The sequence below is a fragment of the Cryptomeria japonica genome, unplaced genomic scaffold (assembly GCF_030272615.1).
Source record: "Cryptomeria japonica unplaced genomic scaffold, Sugi_1.0 HiC_scaffold_203, whole genome shotgun sequence".
NCBI classification, from domain to species: domain Eukaryota; kingdom Viridiplantae; phylum Streptophyta; class Pinopsida; order Cupressales; family Cupressaceae; genus Cryptomeria; species Cryptomeria japonica.
The window spans coordinates 180,001-202,500 of record NW_026729025.1 but is presented as its reverse complement, the minus strand read 5'-3'; the positions used below and the strand labels follow the sequence as shown (position 1 = coordinate 202,500).

Here is a 22,500-nt window from a genome sequence, read left to right as displayed (position 1 = left end):
GGGCACCCGGGAGTGCTTTGAAGTGTGCTCCAAGGTGCTGCGTGCACGTTGTCGGAGCCCGGTTTGCCCCGGGTGCGCACCTCGCGTGCACCTTCGTCGGGGTGGGCACCTTGGCTGGGTTTGCCCCGGCTGCGCTCCGAAGCGGGGTTATTGGAGCGCCGCCTCTTTTTTTGTCGGAGCGTTTGGTGGGGTTTCTCGCATTGGCTCTTCCGAGGCCCGGTTGCCACCCTGGCGCGCACGAAGTCGGAAGTAGGGTTAATTGCCCGGGTGCGCACCTTTGCCAGGGTGGGCACCTTACCTGGGCTGCGCACCAGGGCGGGCTCAAGATGGCACGCGCGTTCCGTTTTTTTCACTATCTTTCAAAACGGAAATTTTAAAATCTCCTTTTTTTTTTGCCTTTTCTTGAAATTAGTGAAGGCAGCGCATCAAAGGTGCGCACCTCGCTGCCCACCTTGGTGTGCTCTGAGGTGCGCACCCGGGAGCGCTACGAAGTGTGCTCCAAGGTGCGGCGTGCACGTTGTCGGAGCCCGGTTTGCCCCGGGTGCGCACCTCGCCTGCACCTTGGCCGGGGTGGGCACCTTGGCTGGGTTTGCCCAGGGTGCGCTCCGAAGCGGGGTTACTGGAGCGCCCCCTCTTTTTTTGTCAGAGCGTTTGGTGGGGTTTCTCGCATTGGCTCTTCCCAGGCCCGGTTGTTGGGTGCGCTCCCACCCTGGCGCGCGCGAAGTTGGAAGTTGGGTTAATTGCCCGGGCGCGCACCTTCGCCAGGGTGGGCACCTTGGTGCGCACACCTTGGCTGGGCTGCGCACCAGGGCGGGCTCAAGATGGCACCAGCATTCCCTTTTTCTCACTATCTTTCAAAACGGAAATTTTAAAATCTCGTTTTTTTTTTGCCTTTTATGGAAATTAGTGAAGGCATCGCATCAAAGGTGCGCACCTCGCTGCCCACCTTGGTGTGCTCCGAGGTGCCCACCACGGTGCGCAACGCCGGTGCGAACCCGGGAGCGCCCCGATGTGTGCTCCAAGGTGCGGCGTGCACGAAGTCGGACCCCGGTTTGCCCCGGGTGCGCACCTCGCGTGCACCTTGGTGCGCACACCTTGGCTGGGTTGCGCGGCCTGGTGGGCACCATGGTGCGCACCAAGGAGCGCTCCGAAGTGTGCTCCAAGGTGCGGCGTGCACGAAGTCGGAGCCCGGTTTGCCCCGGGTACGCACCTCGCGTGCACCTTCGCCGGGGTGGGCACCTCGGCTGGGTTGCGCGCCCTGGTGCGCACCAAGGAGCGCTCCGAAGTGTGCTCCAAGGTGCGGCGTGCACGAAGTCGGAGCCCGGTTTGCCCCGGGTGCGCACCTCGCGTGCACCTTCGGCGGGGTTGCGCGCCCTGGTGGGCACCATGGTGCGCACCAAGGAGCGCTCCGAAGTGTGCTCCAAGGTGCGGCGTGCACGAAGTCGGAGCCCGGTTTGCCCCGGGTGCGCACCTCGCGTGCACCTTCGGCGGGGTTGCGCGCCCTGGTGGGCACCATGGTGCGCACCAAGGAGCGCTCCGAAGTGTGCTCCAAGGTGCGGCGTGCACGAAGTCGGAGCCCGGTTTGCCCCAGGTGCGCACCTCGCGTGCACCTTCGCCGCGGTGGGCACCATGGCGTGCACGAAGTCGGAGCCCGGTTTGCCCCGGGTGCGCACCTCGCGTGCACCTTCGCCGGGGTGGGCACCTCGGCTGGGTTGCGCGCCCTGGTGCGCACCAAGGAGCGCTCCGAAGTGTGCTCCAAGGTGCGGCGTGCACGAAGTCGGAGCCCGGTTTGCCCCGGGTGCGCACCTCGCGTGCACCTTCGCCAGGGTGGGCACCTCGGTGCGCACACCTTCTCAATGTTTTCTTGCCTTTTCTGGAAATTGGTGAAGGCAGCGCATCAAAGGTGCGCACCTCGGTGTGCTCCGAGGTGCGAACCCGAGAGCGCTCCGAGGTGCCCACGAAGTCGAAAGTCGGGTTAATTGCATTGTTTTCCCCGGGTGCGCTCCGAGGTGCGCAACATCGGCGCGCACCAAGGAGGGCTCCGAAGTGTGCTCCAAGGTGCGCACGATGGCGTGCACCTCTGGTGCGCACGATTCGGAGCTCGGTTTGACCGGGGTGCGCACACCTTGGCTGGGTTGCGCACCTTTTGTGCGCTCCAAGGTGCGCACGAAGTCGGAGCTCGGTTTGCCCCGGGTGCGCACCTTCGCCAGGGTGCGCACCTTGATGCGCACGCCTTGGCTGGGCTGCGCACCTTGGTGGGCGCCATGGTGCGCACCTTTCGTGCGCTCCAAGGTGCGCACGAAGTCGGAGCTCGGTTTGCCCCGGGTGCGCACCTTGGTGGGCGCCATGGTGCACTCCGAGGTGCCCAAGATTGGTGCGCACCAAGGAGCGCTCCGAAGTGCGCTCCAAGGTGCGCGCGAAGTCGAAAGTTGGGTTAATTGTCCGGTTTGCCTCGGGTGCGCACCTTGCGTGCACCTTCGCCAGGGTGGGCGCCTTGGTGCGCACACCTTGGCTGGGCTGCGCACACCTTGGCACCCGCGTTTCCTTCATTTTAAATTTTTTTTTTTTACAATCTCTCAAGTGGGAAATTCTATAATCTCAACTTTTTTTGCCTTTTCAGGAAACTTTTGAATGGAGCGCATCATTGGTGCGCTCCGAAGTGTGCTCCAAAGCTCTCTCCAGCTGCGTGCACCTGCCCCGGCCGCGCACCCGGCCCCGCCCAGCTTCGCTCACCTGTCCCGGGCGTCTGGTGCGGAACCTTAGAGTAAGAAACATCACCGTGCACCTTGGCCAACGTGCGCGACTCGACCGAGCGCGCACTGGCCGAGGTGCACACCGATTTCACCTGGGTGCGCGCGCAGCACCTCGGGCGCACCGGGGTGCGCGCACAACGCCCGGGTTGCACCGTGGCCTGTGTGCTCGGGGCGCCTCGGGTGCGCGCTCGGTGTCGCCCCCGCGCGCGCGGTAGTGCGGGCAGCGCACCCCGGCCCGGCCCGGCCCCGACGAGAACGCAAACGGGCAAAAGGTTTATTCAAATAGCATTGCGATGCCCGGCGAAAAACTAAAAAAGGGTGCAACACCGGGACTTCCCGGGAGGTCACCCATCCCAGTACTACTCCGGCCCAAGCGCGCTTAACTGCGGAGTTCTGATGGGATCCGGTGCACTAACGCTGGTATGATCGCACCCGTTATGAGCTTGTCGCAGTGTGTACTTAGCAAACCGCGACCCACGTGCGAATCCACCCCGGCCACCCACCCCCGTCGAGGTGCACACCCTCCCTCGCGAAGTGCGCCCCGTTCGCCAAGTGTGAGCCCTGCCCGGGTGCGCGCACCTTGCTAGGGCGTCGGGTGTGCACCCGGCCCGGCCTACGTGCGTGCACCTGTAGGGGGCGTCGTGTGCGTGCAGTGTCCCGTCTGCAACGCGGTGCCCACACACCACCTCGGGCGCAACGACCTGCGCTCACATGTGGGCCGAGTGCACCTTGGTGCATGTTCGGGGCGCCTCGGGTGCACGCTCGATCTTGCCCCGGTGCACCAAGGCGCTCGGTTTGCCCCGGGTGCGCACTTGGTGCAAGGTGGGCACCCAAAATAGGGATCAAGCACCAAAACACAAGTTTCGGGATGCAAAATGGGACCCAAGGACCACAAATGCGTTCCAAGACCCATGATGGGTCCACGAGAACAAAAATGTGTTCCGAGACTTAATAAACAAATATTGGGTTTTAGGAGAAGAAACATGCTCTGATGCCCAAAACGAGAATCGACCCCGAAAAGGCCACAGGCCAAAAGTGGGATGCGAGACAAAAAAAAATGGGACCCGAGGACCAAAATTGGGTTCCCAGGTCGAAGACAGGGCAACCGGACAAGAAACGACCTCTAAGGCTCGAAATGAGTCCCGACGACTAAAACTTGACAAGAAGCACCCATCAGGCACCCAACTCGACACCCATGGGATGCCGACCCACCCGGGCTTCCACCTAGCACACCTTGGCACCCACCCACCCTCGCACCCAACCTCGCACCCAACTTAGCACCTTTGAACCCACATTGGCACTCACCCTGACCCTGGCACCTTGGAACCCACATTGGCACTCACCTTGACCCTGGCACCCACCTTTGCACTCACCTTGGGACCCACCCTGGCTCCCACCTCGGCACCCACCCAGACACCCACCTTGGTTCCTTGGCACCCACCTTGGATCCTTGGCACCCACCCCGACACCCACCTTGGCACGCAACTTGGCTACTTGCCACCCACCTTGGCTCCTTGACGCCCACCCCGACAACCACCCCGTGACCTACCCTGGCTAGGGTTGGTGCACACCCACCCTGGTGCCCACCTTGGCACCCACCCTATGACCCACCTTGGCACGCACCTTAGTACCCACCCCGTTACCCACCCTAGGACCCACCCCGTGACCCACCTTGGCCAGGGTGGGTGCCTTGGTGCGCACAACTTGCCTGGGCTGCACACCAGGGCGGGCTCAAGATGGCACCCGCGTTCCGTTTTTTTCACTATCTTTCAAAACGGAAATTTTAAAATCTCATTTTTTTCTTTTTTTTGCCTTTTCTGGAAATTAGTGAAGGCAGCGCATCAAAGGTGCGCAATGCTGGTGCGAACCCGGGAGCGCTCCGATGTGTGCTCCAAGGTGCGGCGTGCACGAAGTCCGAGCCCGGTTTGCCCCGGGTGCGCACCTCGCGTGCACCTTCGCCGGGGTGAGCACCTTGGCTGGGTTGCGCGCCCTGGTGCGTACCAAGGAGCGCTCTGAAGTGTGCTCCAAGGTGCGGCGTGCACGAAGTCGGAGCCCGGTTTGCCCCGGGTGTGCACCTCGGGTGCGCACCTCGCGTGCACCTTCGCTGCGGTGGGCACCTTGGCTGGGTTGCGCGCCTTGGTGGGCACCATGCAGTGCACGAAGTCGGAGCCCGGTTTGCCCCGGGCGCGCACCTCCGCCAGGGTGGGCACCTTGGTGCGCACAACTTGCCTGGGCTGCGCATCAGGAAGGGCTCAAGATGGCACCCGCGTTCCGTTTTTTTCACTATCTTTCAGAACGGAAATTTTAAAATATCGTTTTTTTTTGCCTTTTCTGGAAATTAGTGAAGGCAGCGCATCAAAGGTGCGCAACGCTGGTGCGAACCTGGGAGCGCTCCGATGTGTGCTCCAAGGTGCGGCGTGCACGAAGTCGGAGCCCGGTTTGCCTCGGGTGCGCCCTGGTGGGCACCATGGTGCGCACCAAGGAGCGCTCCGAAGTGTGCTCCAAGGTGCGGCCTGCACGAAGTCGGAGCCCGGTTTGCCCCGGGTGTGCACCTCGGGTGGGCACCTTGGTGCGCATGCCTTGCCTGGGCTGCGCACCAGGGCGGGCTCAAGATGGCACCCGCGTTCCTTTTTTTTCACTATCTTTCAAAACGGAAATTTTAAAATCTCATTTTTTTTTGCCTTTTTCTGGAAATTAGTGAAGGCAGCGCATCAAAGGTGCGCACCTCGCTGCCCACCACGGTGCGCAACGCCGGTGGGCACCCGGGAGTGCTTCGAAGTGTGCTCCAAGGTGCTGCGTGCACGTTGTCGGAGCCCGGTTTGCCCCGGGTGCGCACCTCGCGTGCACCTTCGTCGGGGTGGGCACCTTGGCTTGGTTTGCCCCGGCTGCGCTCCGAAGCGGGGTTATTGGAGCGCCGCCTCTTTTTTTGTCGGAGCGTTTGGTGGGGTTTCTCGCATTGGCTCTTCCGAGGCCCGGTTGCCACCCTGGCGCGCACGAAGTCGGAAGTAGGGTTAATTGCCCGGGTGCGCACCTTTGCCAGGGTGGCACCTTACCTGGGCTGCGCACCAGGGCGGGCTCAAGATGGCACGCGCGTTCCGTTTTTTTCACTATCTTTCAAAACGGAAATTTTAAAATCTCCTTTTTTTTTTGCCTTTTCTGGAAATTAGTGAAGGCAGCGCATCAAAGGTGCGCACCTCGCTGCCCACCTTGGTGTGCTCTGAGGTGCGCACCCGGGAGCGCTACGAAGTGTGCTCCAAGGTGCGGCGTGCACGTTGTCGGAGCCCGGTTTGCCCCGGGTGCGCACCTCGCCTGCACCTTGGCCGGGGTGGGCACCTTGGCTGGGTTTGCCCAGGGTGCGCTCCGAAGCGGGGTTACTGGAGCGCCCCCTCTTTTTTTGTCAGAGAGTTTGGTGGGGTTTCTCGCATTGGCTCTTCCCAGGCCCGGTTGTTGGGTGCGCTCCCACCCTGGCGCGCGCGAAGTTGGAAGTTGGGTTAATTGCCCGGGCGCGCACCTTCGCCAGGGTGGGCACCTTGGTGCGCAAACCTTGGCTGGGCTGCGCACCAGGGCGGGCTCAAGATGGCACCAGCATTCCCTTTTTCTCACTATCTTTCAAAACGGAAATTTTAAAATCTCGTTTTTTTTTTGCCTTTTATGGAAATTAGTGAAGGCATCGCATCAAAGGTGCGCACCTCGCTGCCCACCTTGGTGTGCTCCGAGGTGCCCACCACGGTGCGCAACGCCGGTGCGAACCCGGGAGCGCCCCGATGTGTGCTCCAAGGTGCGGCGTGCACGAAGTCGGACCCCGGTTTGCCCCGGGTGCGCACCTCGCGTGCACCTTGGTGCGCACACCTTGGCTGGGTTGCGCGGCCTGGTGGGCACCATGGTGCGCACCAAGGAGCGCTCCGAAGTGTGCTCCAAGGTGCGGCGTGCACGAAGTCGGAGCCCGGTTTGCCCCGGGTGCGCACCTTCGCCGCGGTGGGCACCATGGCGTGCACGAAGTCGGAGCCCGGTTTGCCCCGGGTGCGCACCTCGCGTGCACCTTCGCCGGGGTGGGCACCTCGGCTGGGTTGCGCGCCCTGGTGCGCACCAAGGAGCGCTCTGAAGTGTGCTCCAAGGTGCGGCGTGCACGAAGTCGGAGCCCGGTTTGCCCCGGGTGTGCACCTCGGGTGCGCACCTCGCGTGCACCTTCGCTGCGGTGGGCACCTTGGCTGGGTTGCGCGCCTTGGTGGGCACCATGCAGTGCACGAAGTCGGAGCCCGGATTGCCCCGGGCGCGCACCTCCGCCAGGGTGGGCACCTTGGTGCGCACAACTTGCCTGGGCTGCGCACCAGGAAGGGCTCAAGATGGCACCCGCGTTCCGTTTTTTTCACTATCTTTCAGAACGGAAATTTTAAAATCTCGTTTTTTTTTGCCTTTTCTGGAAATTAGTGAAGGCAGCGCATCAAAGGTGCGCAACGCTGGTGCGAACCTGGGAGCGCTCCGATGTGTGCTCCAAGGTGCGGCGTGCACGAAGTCGGACCCCGGTTTGCCCCGGGTGCGCACCTCGCGTGCACCTTGGTGCGCACACCTTGGCTGGGTTGCGCGCCCTGGTGGGCACCATGGTGCGCACCAAGGAGCGCTCCGAAGTGTGCTCCAAGGTGCGGCGTGCACGAAGTCGGAGCCCGGTTTGCCCCGGGTGCGCACCTCGCGTGCACCTTCGCCGCGGTGGGCACCATGGCGTGCACGAAGTCGGAGCCCGGTTTGCCCCGGGTGCGCACCTCGCGTGCACCTTCGCCGGGGTGGGCACCTTGGTGTGCAGACCTTGGCTGGGTTGCGCGCCCTGGTGGGCACCATGGTGCGCACCAAGGAGCGCTCCGAAGTGTGCTCCAAGGTGCGGCCTGCACGAAGTCGGAGCCCGGTTTGCCCCGGGTGTGCACCTCGGGTGGGCACCTTGGTGCGCATGCCTTGCCTGGGCTGCGCACCAGGGCGGGCTCAAGATGGCACCCGCGTTCCTTTTTTTTCACTATCTTTCAAAACGGAAATTTTAAAATCTCATTTTTTTTTGCCTTTTTCTGGAAATTAGTGAAGGCAGCGCATCAAAGGTGCGCACCTCGCTGCCCACCACGGTGCGCAACGCCGGTGGGCACCCGGGAGTGCTTCGAAGTGTGCTCCAAGGTGCTGCGTGCACGTTGTCGGAGCCCGGTTTGCCCCGGGTGCGCACCTCGCGTGCACCTTCGTCGGGGTGGGCACCTTGGCTGGGTTTGCCCCGGCTGCGCTCCGAAGCGGGGTTATTGGAGCGCCGCCTCTTTTTTTGTCGGAGCGTTTGGTGGGGTTTCTCGCATTGGCTCTTCCGAGGCCCGGTTGCCACCCTGGCGCGCACGAAGTCGGAAGTAGGGTTAATTGCCCGGGTGCGCACCTTTGCCAGGGTGGGCACCTTACCTGGGCTGCGCACCAGGGCGGGCTCAAGATGGCACGCGCGTTCCGTTTTTTTCACTATCTTTCAAAACGGAAATTTTAAAATCTCCTTTTTTTTTTGCCTTTTCTGGAAATTAGTGAAGGCAGCGCATCAAAGGTGCGCACCTCGCTGCCCACCTTGGTGTGCTCTGAGGTGCGCACCCGGGAGCGCTACGAAGTGTGCTCCAAGGTGCGGCGTGCACGTTGTCGGAGCCCGGTTTGCCCCGGGTGCGCACCTCGCCTGCACCTTGGCCGGGGTGGGCACCTTGGCTGGGTTTGCCCAGGGTGCGCTCCGAAGCGGGGTTACTGGAGCGCCCCCTCTTTTTTTGTCAGAGCGTTTGGTGGGGTTTCTCGCATTGGCTCTTCCCAGGCCCGGTTGTTGGGTGCGCTCCCACCCTGGCGCGCGCGAAGTTGGAAGTTGGATTAATTGCCCGGGCGCGCACCTTCGCCAGGGTGGGCACCTTGGTGCGCACACCTTGGCTGGGCTGCGCACCAGGGCGGGCTCAAGATGGCACCAGCATTCCCTTTTTCTCACTATCTTTCAAAACGGAAATTTTAAAATCTCGTTTTTTTTTTGCCTTTTATGGAAATTAGTGAAGGCATCGCATCAAAGGTGCGCACCTCGCTGCCCACCTTGGTGTGCTCCGAGGTGCCCACCACGGTGCGCAACGCCGGTGCGAACCCGGGAGCGCCCCGATGTGTGCTCCAAGGTGCGGCGTGCACGAAGTCGGACCCCGGTTTGCCCCGGGTGCGCACCTCGCGTGCACCTTGGTGCGCACACCTTGGCTGGGTTGCGCGGCCTGGTGGGCACCATGGTGCGCACCAAGGAGCGCTCCGAAGTGTGCTCCAAGGTGCGGCGTGCACGAAGTCGGAGCCCGGTTTGCCCCGGGTACGCACCTCGCGTGCACCTTCGCCGGGGTGGGCACCTCGGCTGGGTTGCGCGCCCTGGTGCGCACCAAGGAGCGCTCCGAAGTGTGCTCCAAGGTGCGGCGTGCACGAAGTCGGAGCCCGGTTTGCCCCGGGTGCGCACCTTCGCCGCGGTGCGCACCATGGCGTGCACGAAGTCGGAGCCCGGTTTGCCCCGGGTGCGCACCTCGCGTGCACCTTCGGCGGGGTTGCGCGCCCTGGTGGGCACCATGGTGCGCACCAAGGAGCGCTCCGAAGTGTGCTCCAAGGTGCGGCGTGCACGAAGTCGGAGCCCGGTTTGCCCCGGGTGCGCACCTCGCGTGCACCTTCGGCGGGGTTGCGCGCCCTGGTGGGCACCATGGTGCGCACCAAGGAGCGCTCCGAAGTGTGCTCCAAGGTGCGGCGTGCACGAAGTCGGAGCCCGGTTTGCCCCGGGTGCGCACCTCGCGTGCACCTTCGCCGCGGTGGGCACCATGGCGTGCACGAAGTCGGAGCCCGGTTTGCCCCGGGTGCGCACCTCGCGTGCACCTTCGCCGGGGTGGGCACCTCGGCTGGGTTGCGCGCCCTGGTGCGCACCAAGGAGCGCTCCGAAGTGTGCTCCAAGGTGCGGCGTGCACGAAGTCGGAGCCCGGTTTGCCCCGGGTGCGCACCTCGCGTGCACCTTCGCCAGGGTGGGCACCTCGGTGCGCACACCTTCTCAATGTTTTCTTGCCTTTTCTGGAAATTGGTGAAGGCAGCGCATCAAAGGTGCGCACCTCGGTGTGCTCCGAGGTGCGAACCCGAGAGCGCTCCGAGGTGCCCACGAAGTCGAAAGTCGGGTTAATTGCATTGTTTTCCCCGGGTGCGCTCCGAGGTGCGCAACATCGGCGCGCACCAAGGAGGGCTCCGAAGTGTGCTCCAAGGTGCGCACGATGGCGTGCACCTCTGGTGCGCACGATTCGGAGCTCGGTTTGACCGGGGTGCGCACACCTTGGCTGGGTTGCGCACCTTTTGTGCGCTCCAAGGTGCGCACGAAGTCGGAGCTCGGTTTGCCCCGGGTGCGCACCTTCGCCAGGGTGCGCACCTTGATGCGCACGCCTTGGCTGGGCTGCGCACCTTGGTGGGCGCCATGGTGCGCACCTTTCGTGCGCTCCAAGGTGCGCACGAAGTCGGAGCTCGGTTTGCCCCGGGTGCGCACCTTGGTGGGCGCCATGGTGCACTCCGAGGTGCCCAAGATTGGTGCGCACCAAGGAGCGCTCCGAAGTGCGCTCCAAGGTGCGCGCGAAGTCGAAAGTTGGGTTAATTGTCCGGTTTGCCTCGGGTGCGCACCTTGCGTGCACCTTCGCCAGGGTGGGCGCCTTGGTGCGCACACCTTGGCTGGGCTGCGCACACCTTGGCACCCGCGTTTCCTTCATTTTAAATTTTTTTTTTTTACAATCTCTCAAGTGGGAAATTCTATAATCTCAACTTTTTTTGCCTTTTCAGGAAACTTTTGAATGGAGCGCATCATTGGTGCGCTCCGAAGTGTGCTCCAAAGCTCTCTCCAGCTGCGTGCACCTGCCCCGGCCGCGCACCCGGCCCCGCCCAGCTTCGCTCACCTGTCCCGGGCGTCTGGTGCGGAACCTTAGAGTAAGAAACATCACCGTGCACCTTGGCCAACGTGCGCGACTCGACCGAGCGCGCACTGGCCGAGGTGCACACCGATTTCACCTGGGTGCGCGCGCAGCACCTCGGGCGCACCGGGGTGCGCGCACAACGCCCGGGTTGCACCGTGGCCTGTGTGCTCGGGGTGCCTCGGGTGCGCGCTCGGTGTCGCCCCCGCGCGCGCGGTAGTGCGGGCAGCGCACCCCGGCCCGGCCCGGCCCCGACGAGAACGCAAACGGGCAAAAGGTTTATTCAAATAGCATTGCGACGCCCGGCGAAAAACTAAAAAAGGGTGCAACACCGGGACTTCCCGGGAGGTCACCCATCCCAGTACTACTCCGGCCCAAGCGCGCTTAACTGCGGAGTTCTGATGGGATCCGGTGCACTAATGCTGCTATGATCGCACCCGTTATGAGCTTGTCGCAGTGTGTACTTAGCAAACCGCGACCCACGTGCGAATCCACCCCGGCCACCCACGCCCGTCGAGGTGCACACCCTCCCTCGCGAAGTGCGCCCCGTTCGCCAAGTGTGAGCCCTGCCCGGGTGCGCGCACCTTGCTAGGGCGTCGGGTGTGCACCCGGCCCGGCCTACGTGCGTGCACCTGGAGGGGGCGTCGTGTGCGTGCAGTGTCCCGTCTGCAACGCGGTGCCCACACACCACCTCGGGCGCAACGACCTGCGCTCACATGTGGGCCGAGTGCACCTTGGTGCATGTTCGGGGCGCCTCGGGTGCACGCTCGATCTTGCCCCGGTGCACCAAGGCGCTCGGTTTGCCCCGGGTGCGCACTTGGTGCAAGGTGGGCACCCAAAATAGGGATCAAGCACCAAAACACAAGTTTCGGGATGCAAAATGGGACCCAAGGACCACAAATGCGTTCCAAGACCCATGATGGGTCCACGAGAACAAAAATGTGTTCCGAGACTTAATAAACAAATATTGGGTTTTAGGAGAAGAAACATGCTCTGATGCCCAAAACGAGAATCGACCCCGAAAAGGCCACAGGCCAAAAGTGGGATGCGAGACAAAAAAAAATGGGACCCGAGGACCAAAATTGGGTTCCCAGGTCGAAGACAGGGCAACCGGACAAGAAACGACCTCTAAGGCTCGAAATGAGTCCCGACGACTAAAACTTGACAAGAAGCACCCATCAGGCACCCAACTCGACACCCATGGGATGCCGACCCACCCGGGCTTCCACCTAGCACACCTTGGCACCCACCCACCCTCGCACCCAACCTCGCACCCAACTTAGCACCTTTGAACCCACATTGGCACTCACCCTGACCCTGGCACCTTGGAACCCACATTGGCACTCACCTTGACCCTGGCACCCACCTTTGCACTCACCTTGGGACCCACCCTGGCTCCCACCTCGGCACCCACCCAGACACCCACCTTGGTTCCTTGGCACCCACCTTGGATCCTTGGCACCCACCCCGACACCCACCTTGGCACGCAACTTGGCTACTTGCCACCCACCTTGGCTCCTTGACGCCCACCCCGACAACCACCCCGTGACCTACCCTGGCTAGGGTTGGTGCACACCCACCCTGGTGCCCACCTTGGCACCCACCCTATGACCCACCTTGGCACGCACCTTAGTACCCACCCCGTTACCCACCCTAGGACCCACCCCGTGACCCACCTTGGCCAGGGTGGGTGCACCCACCCTGGTGCCCACCTTGGCACCCACCCATCCTAGCACCCAGCCTGTGACCGGGCTTGGAACCCAACCTTGCACCCGCACCCGTCTTGGCCAGTGTGGGTGCGCACCCATCCTGGCACCCACGTTGTGACACACCCTTTAACCCACGCACCCTAGCACCCACGTTGGCACCCACCTTGGAACCCAACCTAGCAACTTGGCACCCACCCCGTGACCCACCTTGGCATCCACCATAGCAGTCGCCGACTTGGCACCCACCTCGGCACCCACCTTGACACTTGTGGACCCACCTTGCCACTCACCCTAGCATCGACCCATCCTAGCACCCACCCTGGCACCTTTGCACCCTAGCACTCACCCATCCTAGCACCTAACCTGTGACCCACCTTGACACTCACCCTCGCACCCACCTTGGAACCCAACCTAGCACCCACCCACCCTGACACCAACCCTAGCACCTACCCACCCTTGCACCCACCCTGTGACCCATCTTGGCACCCACCCATCCTACCACTCAACCTATCACCCACCTTCTCACCCACCTTGGCATCCACCTTAGCACCCACCCACACTGGCACCTTGGCACCCACCTCGGGCAAGGTGGGTGCACACCCACCCTGGCACCCAATTTAGAACCCACCGAGCATGTTACCCACCTTGGCACCCACATTGCAGCCCACCCTAGTACCCACCCTATGACCCACATTGGCATCCACACCCTAGCACCCAGGCACCTCGACACCCGCCTTGACACCCACCCTAGCACTGAACCTGTGACCCACCTTGGAACTCACCCTAGAACCCACCCACCCTGTGAACCACCTTGGCATCCACCTTAGCACCCACCCACCTTGGCACCCACTCTAGCACTCACCCATCCTAACACCCAACTTGTTACCCACCTTGGCACCCGCCCTCGCGTCCACCTTGAAACCCACCCTAGCACCCACCCACGCAGGAGCCCACCTTGGCACCCAACCTAACACCCACGCATCCTGGCACCCAACTTGTGACCCACCTTGGAACCCACCCTAGTACCCACCTTTGAACCCACTATATCACCAACCCACCTTGGCACCCACCCTATGACCCTCTTTGGAATCCACCCTAGCACGCACCCACCCTGGCACCCACCATGGAGCGCACCCTAGCACCCACCCACCTCGGCACGCACCTCAACACCCACCTTGGTGTGCGCACTGCGCCAACCTCTCAAAGACCCTATGTGGTGCGCTCCAAAGTGTACACCTTTGGTGCGCTCCAAGGTGCGCACCTTTGGTGCACACCGAGGTGCACACCAAAGTGTGCACCGAGGTGAGCACCAAAGTGCACTCCAGGGTGCACACCAAGGCGTGCACCTTTGGTGCGGTCAATGCAAACGAATTCGGAAGTTGGGGTCGATGTCCTAATCGCTGCTGCAGACTACACGTATGAGAATCGAACAAATAGCTTTATATAGGGGAGGTGTTGCGTTTGATGGGTCGACTCCCCTGGTTGTGTGCACTGCACCAACTTCAAAGACCCTGTCTTGTTTAAGAAGTCAAAAGTTGGGGTGGATGTCCTAATCATTGCTGCAGTCTACGCATGTATGAGAATCAGACAAATAGCTTATATAGGGGAGGTGTTGCATTCGGTGGGTTGACTCCCCTGGTTGTGCGCACTGCGCCAACCTCAAAGACCCCGCATAGCAGAAGAAGTCGGAAGTCGGATTTTGGTGAGCACCAAGGCGTGCACCTTTGGTGCGGTCAACGCAGACGAATTCAGAAGTTGGGGTGGATGTCCTAATCGTTGTTGCAGGCTACACATGTATGAGAATCAGACAAATAGCTTATATAGGGGAGGTGTTGGGTTTGATGGGTCAACTCCCTTGGTTGTGCGCATTACGCCAACCTCAAAGACCTTGTTTTCGTTAAGAAGTCAAAAGTTGGGGTCAATGTCCTAATGGCTCCTGCAGGCTACACATGTATGAGAATCGGACAAATAGCTTATATAGGGGAGGTGTTGGGTTTGATGGGTCGACTCCCCTGGTTGTGCGCATTACGTCAACCTCAAAGACCTTGTTTTCGTTAAGAAGTCAAAAGTTGGGGTCGATGTCCTAATTGCTCCTGTAGACTACACATGTATGAGAATCAGACAAATAGCTTATATAGGGGAGGTGTTGGGTTTGATGGGTTGACTCCCCTAGTTGTTCGCATTACACCAACCTCAAAGACCTTGTTTTCGTTTAGAAGCCGAAAGTTGGGGTCGATGTCCTAATTGCTCCTGCAGGCTACGCATGTATGAGAATCAGACAAATAGCTTATATAGGGGAGGTGTTGGGTTTGATGGGTCGACTCCCCTGGTTGTGCGCATTGCGCCAACCTCAAAGACCCTGCATTGCGGATGAAGTCGAAAGTCAGAGTTTGGTGTGCTACAAGGTGTGGTCGAAGGTGCTCACCTAGGTGTGCACCTTTGGAGCACAGGAAAAGTGCCCTCCAAAAGTGCGCACCTTTGGAGTGCACAAAAGTGCCCTCCAAAAGTGCGCACCTTTGGAGCGCAGAAAAGTGCCCTCCAAAAAGTGCCCTCCAAAAGTGCGCACCTTTGGAGCGCAGAAAAGTGCCCTCCAAAAAGTGCCCTCCAAAAGTGCGCACCTTTGGAGCGCAGAAAAGTGCCCTCCAAAAAGTGCCCTCCAAAAGTGCGCACCTTTGGAGCGCAGAAAAGTGCCCTCCAAAAAGTGCCCTCCAAAAGTGCGCACCTTTGGAGCGCAGAAAAGTGCCCTCCAAAAAGTGCCCTCCAAAAGTGCGCACCTTTGGAGCGCAGAAAAGTGCCCTCCAAAAAGTGCCCTCCAAAAGTGCGCACCTTTGGAGCGCAGAAAAGTGCCCTCCAAAAAGTGCCCTCCAAAAGTGCGCACCTTTGGAGCGCAGAAAAGTGCCCTCCAAAAAGTGCCCTCCAAAAGTGCGCACCTTTGGAGCGCAGAAAAGTGCCCTCCAAAAAGTGCCCTCCAAAAGTGCGCACCTTTGGAGCGCAGAAAAGTGCCCTCCAAAAGTGCGCACTTTTGGTGCGCACCAAGGCGCTGGTTCGGTCGTTGCAGGCGAGTTCGGAAGTTGGGGTCGATGTCCTGAGCGGAGGTGCAAACTACACAGGTGTCGGAATCGGACAAATAGCTTATATAGGGGAGGTGTATGCTTCGATGGGTCGACTCCCCAGGTTGAGCGCACCGCGCCAACCTCAAAGACCCTACGGTATGGATGAAGTCGGAAGTTGGGTCCGATGACCGATTCGATTAGTAGGTATGCTCATGAGGTCGGAATTTGGGTCCGATGACCTGCCATGTGCAGGAAGGCGAATGTTGACACTGTGCGTTGCAAGGTGCACACCAAGGCGCTGGTGCGGTCTTTTTAGTCGAGTTCGGAAGTTGGGGTCGATGTCCTGATCGGAGGTGCAAGCTACACAGGTGTGGGAATCGGACAAATAGCTTATATAGGGGAGGTGTATGCTTCGTTGGGTCGACTCCCCGGGTTGAGCGCACCGCGCCAACCTCAAAGACCCTACGGTATGGATGAAGTCGGAAGTTGGGTCCGATGACCGATTCGATATGTAGGCATACTCGCGAGGTCGGAATTTGGGTCCGATGACCTGCCACGTGCAGGAAGGCGAATGTTGGCACTGTGCGTTGCAAGGTGCGCACCAAGGCGCTGGTTCGGTCGTTGGAGGCGAGTTCGGAAGTTGGGGTCGATGTCTTGATCGGAGGTGCAAACTACACAGGTGTGGGAATCGGACAAATAGCTTATATAGGGGAGGTGTATGCTTCGTTGGGTCGACTCCCCGGGTTGAGCGCACCGCGCCAACCTCAAAGACCCTACGGTATGGATGAAGTCGGAAGTTGGGTCCGATGACCGATTCGATATGTAGGCATACTCGCGAGGTCGGAATTTGGGTCCGATGACCTGCCATGTGCAGGAAGGCGAATGTTGGGACTGTGCGTCGCAAGGTGCGCACCAAGGCGCTGGTGCCGTCGTTGCAGTCGAGTTCGGAAGTTGGGGTCGATGTCCTGGTCAGAGGTGCAAACTACACAGGTGTGGGAATCGGACAAATAGCTTATATAGGGGAGGTGTATGCTTCGATGGGTCGACTCCCTGGGTTGAGCGCACCGCGCCAACCTCAAAGACCCTACAGTATGGATGAAGTCGGAAGTTGGGTCCGATGACCGATTCGATACGTAGGCATATTGGCGAGGTCTGAATTTGTGTCCGATGACCTGCCATGCGCAGGAAGGCGGAATTTGGGTCCGATGACCGAGTTGATGGCGTGCCATGCGCAGAAAGGCGGAATTTGGGTCCGATGACCGAGTTGATGTTGATGGCCCGCCATGCACAGGAAGGCGGAATTTGGGTCCGATGACCGATTTGAAGGCGTGCCATACGCAAAAAGGCGGAGTTTGGGTCCGATGACCGAGTTGATATTGATGGCCCGCCATGCGCAGGAAGGCGGAATTTGGGTCCGATGACCTGACATACGCATGGAGTCCGACTCGGGGGCCGATGTTCGATTCGATGACTTGCATTGTGGGTAAAGTCGGAAGTTGTGGTCTTTGACCCGATTCGATGACCAGACTTCGGCTGCTTGAGAATCGGACAAATAACTTATATAGGGGAGGTAGTGTTCTCGAGCATCCTCCCCCCGTGCCCGTTTATGTCGATTGATGCTGGTGCTCGACTGGTTGGAGCGCTCGGATGCAAAAATCTTGCACCAGGATTTATCGATTGTGATGGACACGGCAAGTCTCCTGATTGCTATGCAGGAGCTCATCGTGAATCTCTATGCGGCCTTGGTATGGACTCGACCTGCGGAATGGTTCGGCAATGGTAGTCGCTCCAACACGTCCTTGCAATGGCCACAGAGGTGATTCGACTAGAGCTCCAGTCTAGCTTTTGGGTTGCTTGGCGGACTGGTATAGCCGCGATCGAGTTCCGGCCATGAACGTTTTAGATAGCTCTTGGGCTTTCTGGGACGGAAGTCGGAAGTTTGGGCTGTTGTCCGATTTGATGACCATTCTTCGGATGTGTGAGAATCGGACAAATAACTTATATAGGGGACTGTGTTGTCTCACGCAGCCCCCTCCGTGCCCCTCTATCTCGACCGATGTTGGTGCTTGAAAGGGTTGGGATCGCTCGGATTTATAAACGTGCACCACCATTTGTCGAGTGTGAGGGACGCGGCAGGTCTCCTAAATGCTATGCGGGCGCTCTCTGAGAATCTCTATCCGGCCTCGACACAGACTAGTCTTGCTGAATGGTTTGGCACTGGTAGTCGATCCAACACGTCGTTGTTGTGGCCGCCTAGGCGATTCGATTCGAGCCCCCGTCTAGCTTTTGGGTTGCTTGGCGGATTTTGCCCTATCCGCAAGTGAGCTCGGTCCCTAAACGTTCGAGAAACCCGATTGCTATGCGCCGACTCTCTTTCTTGCGAGCCTCCATCTAGCTTTTGGGTCTCTACGGAACGGAAGTCGGAATCTGGGACCGTTGTTTGATTCGACGAGGCAGACTACGGTTGTGCGAGAATCGGACAAATAACTTATATAGGGGAGGTGTTGACTGGAGCATTCTCCCCCGTGCCCCTCTAACTCGACCAATGCTGGCGCTCGAACGGTGGTAGCGCTCGGATTTTCATTGAGCGCCAGCATTGGTCGATTTAGAGGGGCATGCGAGATTCCCGAATGCTATGCGAGGGCTCTAACGGAAATGTCTATTGGTTTCGGTATGGATGCAATTGCGAGTGGTTCGGCAAAGGTAGTCGTTCCGATGCGTCCATGTCGTGGCCAAATCGATAATTCGATTTGAGCCCTCGTATAGCATTTGGGTCTCTCGATGTGATTCCGCATTCCAGTCCCTTTGGGCACTGCTTGAGCCGCATCCCAGGGGGTTCCCTTCCCAATAATCTGCCTCGCAACCCGATTGCTATGCGGTGAGGCTCCTCGGCCGCCTCGGAACTATCTGTGTATCAGACGCATCGCGGGATAAGGGGTTGGCAACGGTAGTCGCCCCAAGCGCGTCCGATGCTTGGACCATTCCGAGGCGGCCCTGAAGCCTCTTCCGTCTAGCCGTTGGGTCCTTCTCGCCGCATCCCTCGCCTCGCACCCCGATTGCTATGCGGTGAGGCTCCTCGGCCGCCTCGGAACTATCTGTGTATCGGACGCGTCGCGGGATAAGGGGTTGTCACTGGTAGTCGCCCCAAGCGCGTCCGATGCTTGGACCATTCCGAGGCGGCCCTGAAGCCTCTTCCGTCTAGCCGTTGGGTCCTTCTCGCCGCATCCCTCGCCTCGCACCCCGATTGCTATGCGGTGAGGCTCCTCGGCCGCCTCGGAACTATCTGTGTATCGGACGCGTCGCGGGATAAGGGGTTGTCATTGGTAGTCGCCCCAAGCGCGTCCGATGCTTGGACCATTCCGAGGCGGCCCTGAAGCCTCTTCCGTCTAGCCGTTGGGTCCTTCTCGCCGCATCCCTCGCCTCGCACCCCGATTGCTATGCGTTGAGGCTCCTCGGCCGCCTCGGAACTATCTGTGTATCGGACGCGTCGCGGGATAAGGGGTTGTCACTGGTAGTCGCCCCAAGCGCGTCCGATGCTTGGACCATTCCGAGGCGGCCCTGAAGCCTCTTCCGTCTAGCCGTTGGGTCCTTCTCGCCGCATCCCTCGCCTCGCACCCCGATTGCTATGCGGTGAGGCTCCTCGGCCGCCTCGGAACTATCTGTGTATCGGACGCGTCGCGGGATAAGGGGTTGTCACTGGTAGTCGCCCCAAGCGCGTTCGATGCTTGGACCATTCCGAGGCGGCCCTGAAGCCTCTTCCGTCTAGCCGTTGGGTCCTTCTCGCCGCATCCCTCGCCTCGCACCCCGATTGCTATGCGGTGAGGCTCCTCGGCCGCCTTGGAACTATCTGTGTATCGGACGCGTCGCGGGATAAGGGGTTGTCACTGGTAGTCGCCCCAAGCGCGTCCGATGCTTGGACCATTCCGAGGCGGACCCGAAGCCTCTTCCGTCTAGCCGTTGGGTCCTTCTCGCCGCATCCTTCGCCTCGCACCCCGATTGCTATGCGGTGAGGCTCCTCGGCCGCCTCGGAACTATCTGTGTATCGGACGCGTCGCGGGATAAGGGGTTGTCACTGGTAGTCGCCCCAAGCGCGTCCGATGCTTGGACCATTCCGAGGCGGACCCGAAGCCTCTTCCGTCTAGCCGTTGGGTCCTTCTCGCCGCATCCCTCGCCTCGCACCCCGATTGCTATGCGGTGAGGCTCCTCGGCCGCCTTGGAACTATCTGTGTATCGGACGCGTCGCGGGATAAGGGGTTGTCACTGGTAGTCGCCCCAAGCGCGTCCGATGCTTGGACCATTCCGAGGCGGACCCGAAGCCTCTTCCGTCTAGCCGTTGGGTCCTTCTCGCCGCATCCCTCGCCTCGCACCCCGATTGCTATGCGGTGAGGCTCCTCGGCCGCCTTGGAACTATCTGTGTATCGGACGCGTCGCGGGATAAGGGGTTGTCACTGGTAGTCGCCCCAAGCGCGTCCGATGCTTGGACCATTCCGAGGCGGACCCGAAGCCTCTTCCGTCTAGCCGTTGGGTCCTTCTCGCCGCATCCCTCGCCTCGCACCCCGATTGCTATGCGGTGAGGCTCCTCGGCCGCCTTGGAACTATCTGTGTATCGGACGCGTCGCGGGATAAGGGGTTGTCACTGGTAGTCGCCCCAAGCGCGTCCGATGCTTGGACCATTCCGAGGCGGCCCCGAAGCCTCTTCCGTCTAGCCGTTGGGTCCTTCTCGCCGCATCCCTCGCCTCGCACCCCGATTGCTATGCGGTGAGGCTCCTCGGCCGCCTTGGAACTATCTGTGTATCGGACGCGTCGCGGGATAAGGGGTTGTCACTGGTAGTCGCCCCAAGCGCGTCCGATGCTTGGACCATTCCGAGGCGGCCCCGAAGCCTCTTCCGTGTAGCCGTTGGGTCCTTCTCGCCGCATCCCTCGCCTCGCACCCCGATTGCTATGCGGTGAGGCTCCTCGGCCGCCTTGGAACTATCTGTGTATCGGACGCGTCGCGGGATAAGGGGTTGTCACTGGTAGTCGCCCCAAGCGCGTCCGATGCTTGGACCATTCCGAGGCGTACCTGAAGCCTCTTCCCTCTAGCCGTTGGGGCTTTCTCGCCGCATCCCTCGCCTCGCACCCTGATTGCTATGCTGTGAGGCTCCTCGGCCGCCTTGGAACTATCTGTGTATCGGACGCATCGCGGGATAAGGGGTTGGCAGTGGTAGTCGCCCCAAGCGCATCCGATGCTTGGACCATTCCGAGGCGGCCCTGCAGCCTCTTCCGTCTAGCCGTTGGGGCCATCTCGCCGCATCCCCCACCTCGCACCACGATTGCTATGCGATGAGGCTCCTTGGCCGCCTCGGAACTATCTGTGTATCGGACGCATCGCGGGATAAGGGGTTGTCACTGGTAGTCGCCCCAAGCGCGTCCGATGCTTGGACTATTCCGAGGCGGCCCTGCAGCCTCTTCCGTCTAGCCGTTGGGGCCATCTCGCTGCATCCCCCACCTCCTCGGCCGCCTCGGAACTATCTGTGTATCGGACGCATCGCGGGATAAGGGGTTGGCAGTGGTAGTCGCCCCAAGCGCGTCCGATGCTTGGACTATTCCGAGGCAGCCCTGCAGCCTCTTCCGTCTAGCCTTTGGGGCCATCTCGCCGCATCCCTCGCCTCGCACCCCGATTGCTATGCGGTGAGGCTCCTCGGCCGCCTGGGAACTATCTTCGTATCGGACGCATCGCGGGATAAGGGGTTGTCACTGGTAGTCGCCCCAAGCGCGTCCGATGCTTGGACTATTCCGAGGCGGCCCTGTGGCGTCTTCCGTCTAGCCGTTGGGGCCATCTCGCCGCATCCCCCACCTCGCACCCCGATTGCTATGCGGTGAGGCTCTTCGGCTGCCTTGGAACTATCTTCGTATCGGACGCATCGCGGGATAAGGGGTTGTCACTGGTAGTGGCCCCAAGCGCGTCCGATGCTTGGACTATTCCGAGGCGGCCCTGCAGCCTCTTCCGTCTAGCCGTTGGGGCCATCTCGCCGCATCCCCCACCTCGCACCCCGATTGCTATGCGGTGAGGCTCCTCGGCCGCCTTGGAACTATCTTCGTATCGGACGCATCGCGGGATAAGGGGTTGTCACTGGTAGTCGCCCCAAGCGCGTCCGATGCTTGGACTATTCCGACGCGGCCCTGTGGCCTCTTCCGTCTAGCCGTTGGGGCCATCTCGCCGCATCCCCCACCTCGCACCCCGATTGCTATGCGGTGAGGCTCCTCGGCCGCCTTGGAACCATCTTCGTATCGGACGCATCGCGGGATAGGGGGCTGTCACTGGTAGTCGCCCCAAGCGTGTCCGATGCTTGGACCATTCCTAGGCGGCCCTGAAGCCTCTTCCGTCTAGCCGTTGGGGCCTTCCCGCCCCATCCCTCGCCTCGCACCCCCGATTGCTATGCGGTGAGGCTCCTCGGCCGCCTTGGAACCATCTGTGTATCGGACGCATCGCGGGATAAGGGGTTGGCACTGGCAGTCGCCCCAAGCGCGTCCGATGCTTGGACCATTCCGAGGTGGCCCTGAAGCCTCTTCCGTCTAGCCGTTGGGGCCTTCCCGCCCCATCCCTCGCCTCGCACCCCGATTGATATGCGGTGAGGCTCCTCGGCCGCCTTGGAACTATCTGTGTATCGGACGCATCGCGGGATAAGGGGTTGGCACTGGTAGTCGTCCCAATCGCATCCGATGCTTGGACCATTCCGAGGCGGCCCTGCAGCCTCTTCCGTTTAGCCGTCGGGGCCTTCCCGCCGCATCCCTCGCCTCGCATCCCGATTCCTATGCGGTGAGTCTTCTCGGCCGCCGCGGAACTATACCTGTTATTGCTACTGCATCCTTCGGCTGGTAACCTCCTCTGCCGCCTTGGAACGTTCTCTTTGTCGGACGCGTCGCGGGATAAGGGGTTGGCACTGGTAGTCGCCCCAAGCGCGCCCGATGCATAGACCGCTCCGAGTCGACCTTGCTTTCAGCCTCTCACATGCATAGACCTCTCTGAGTCGACCCTGCAGCCTCTCACGTTTAGCCTTTGGAATCTCGCCTC

At 60.9% G+C, this 22,500-nt stretch overlaps 2 non-coding genes across 2 annotated transcripts; both read right to left on the bottom strand.

The window, feature by feature from the left end:
- Window positions 1-3,068: 3,068 nt before the first annotated feature.
- On the bottom strand, window positions 3,069-3,187 carry LOC131868322 (5S ribosomal RNA). The gene has a single exon (XR_009366788.1). It is a non-coding gene; the product is annotated as a 5S ribosomal RNA (ribosomal RNA).
- A 7,817-nt stretch (window positions 3,188-11,004) lies between these two features.
- LOC131868329 (5S ribosomal RNA) lies at window positions 11,005-11,123 on the bottom strand. Its single transcript, XR_009366795.1, has one exon. It is a non-coding gene; the product is annotated as a 5S ribosomal RNA (ribosomal RNA).
- Between the last annotated feature and the right edge of the window lie 11,377 nt (window positions 11,124-22,500).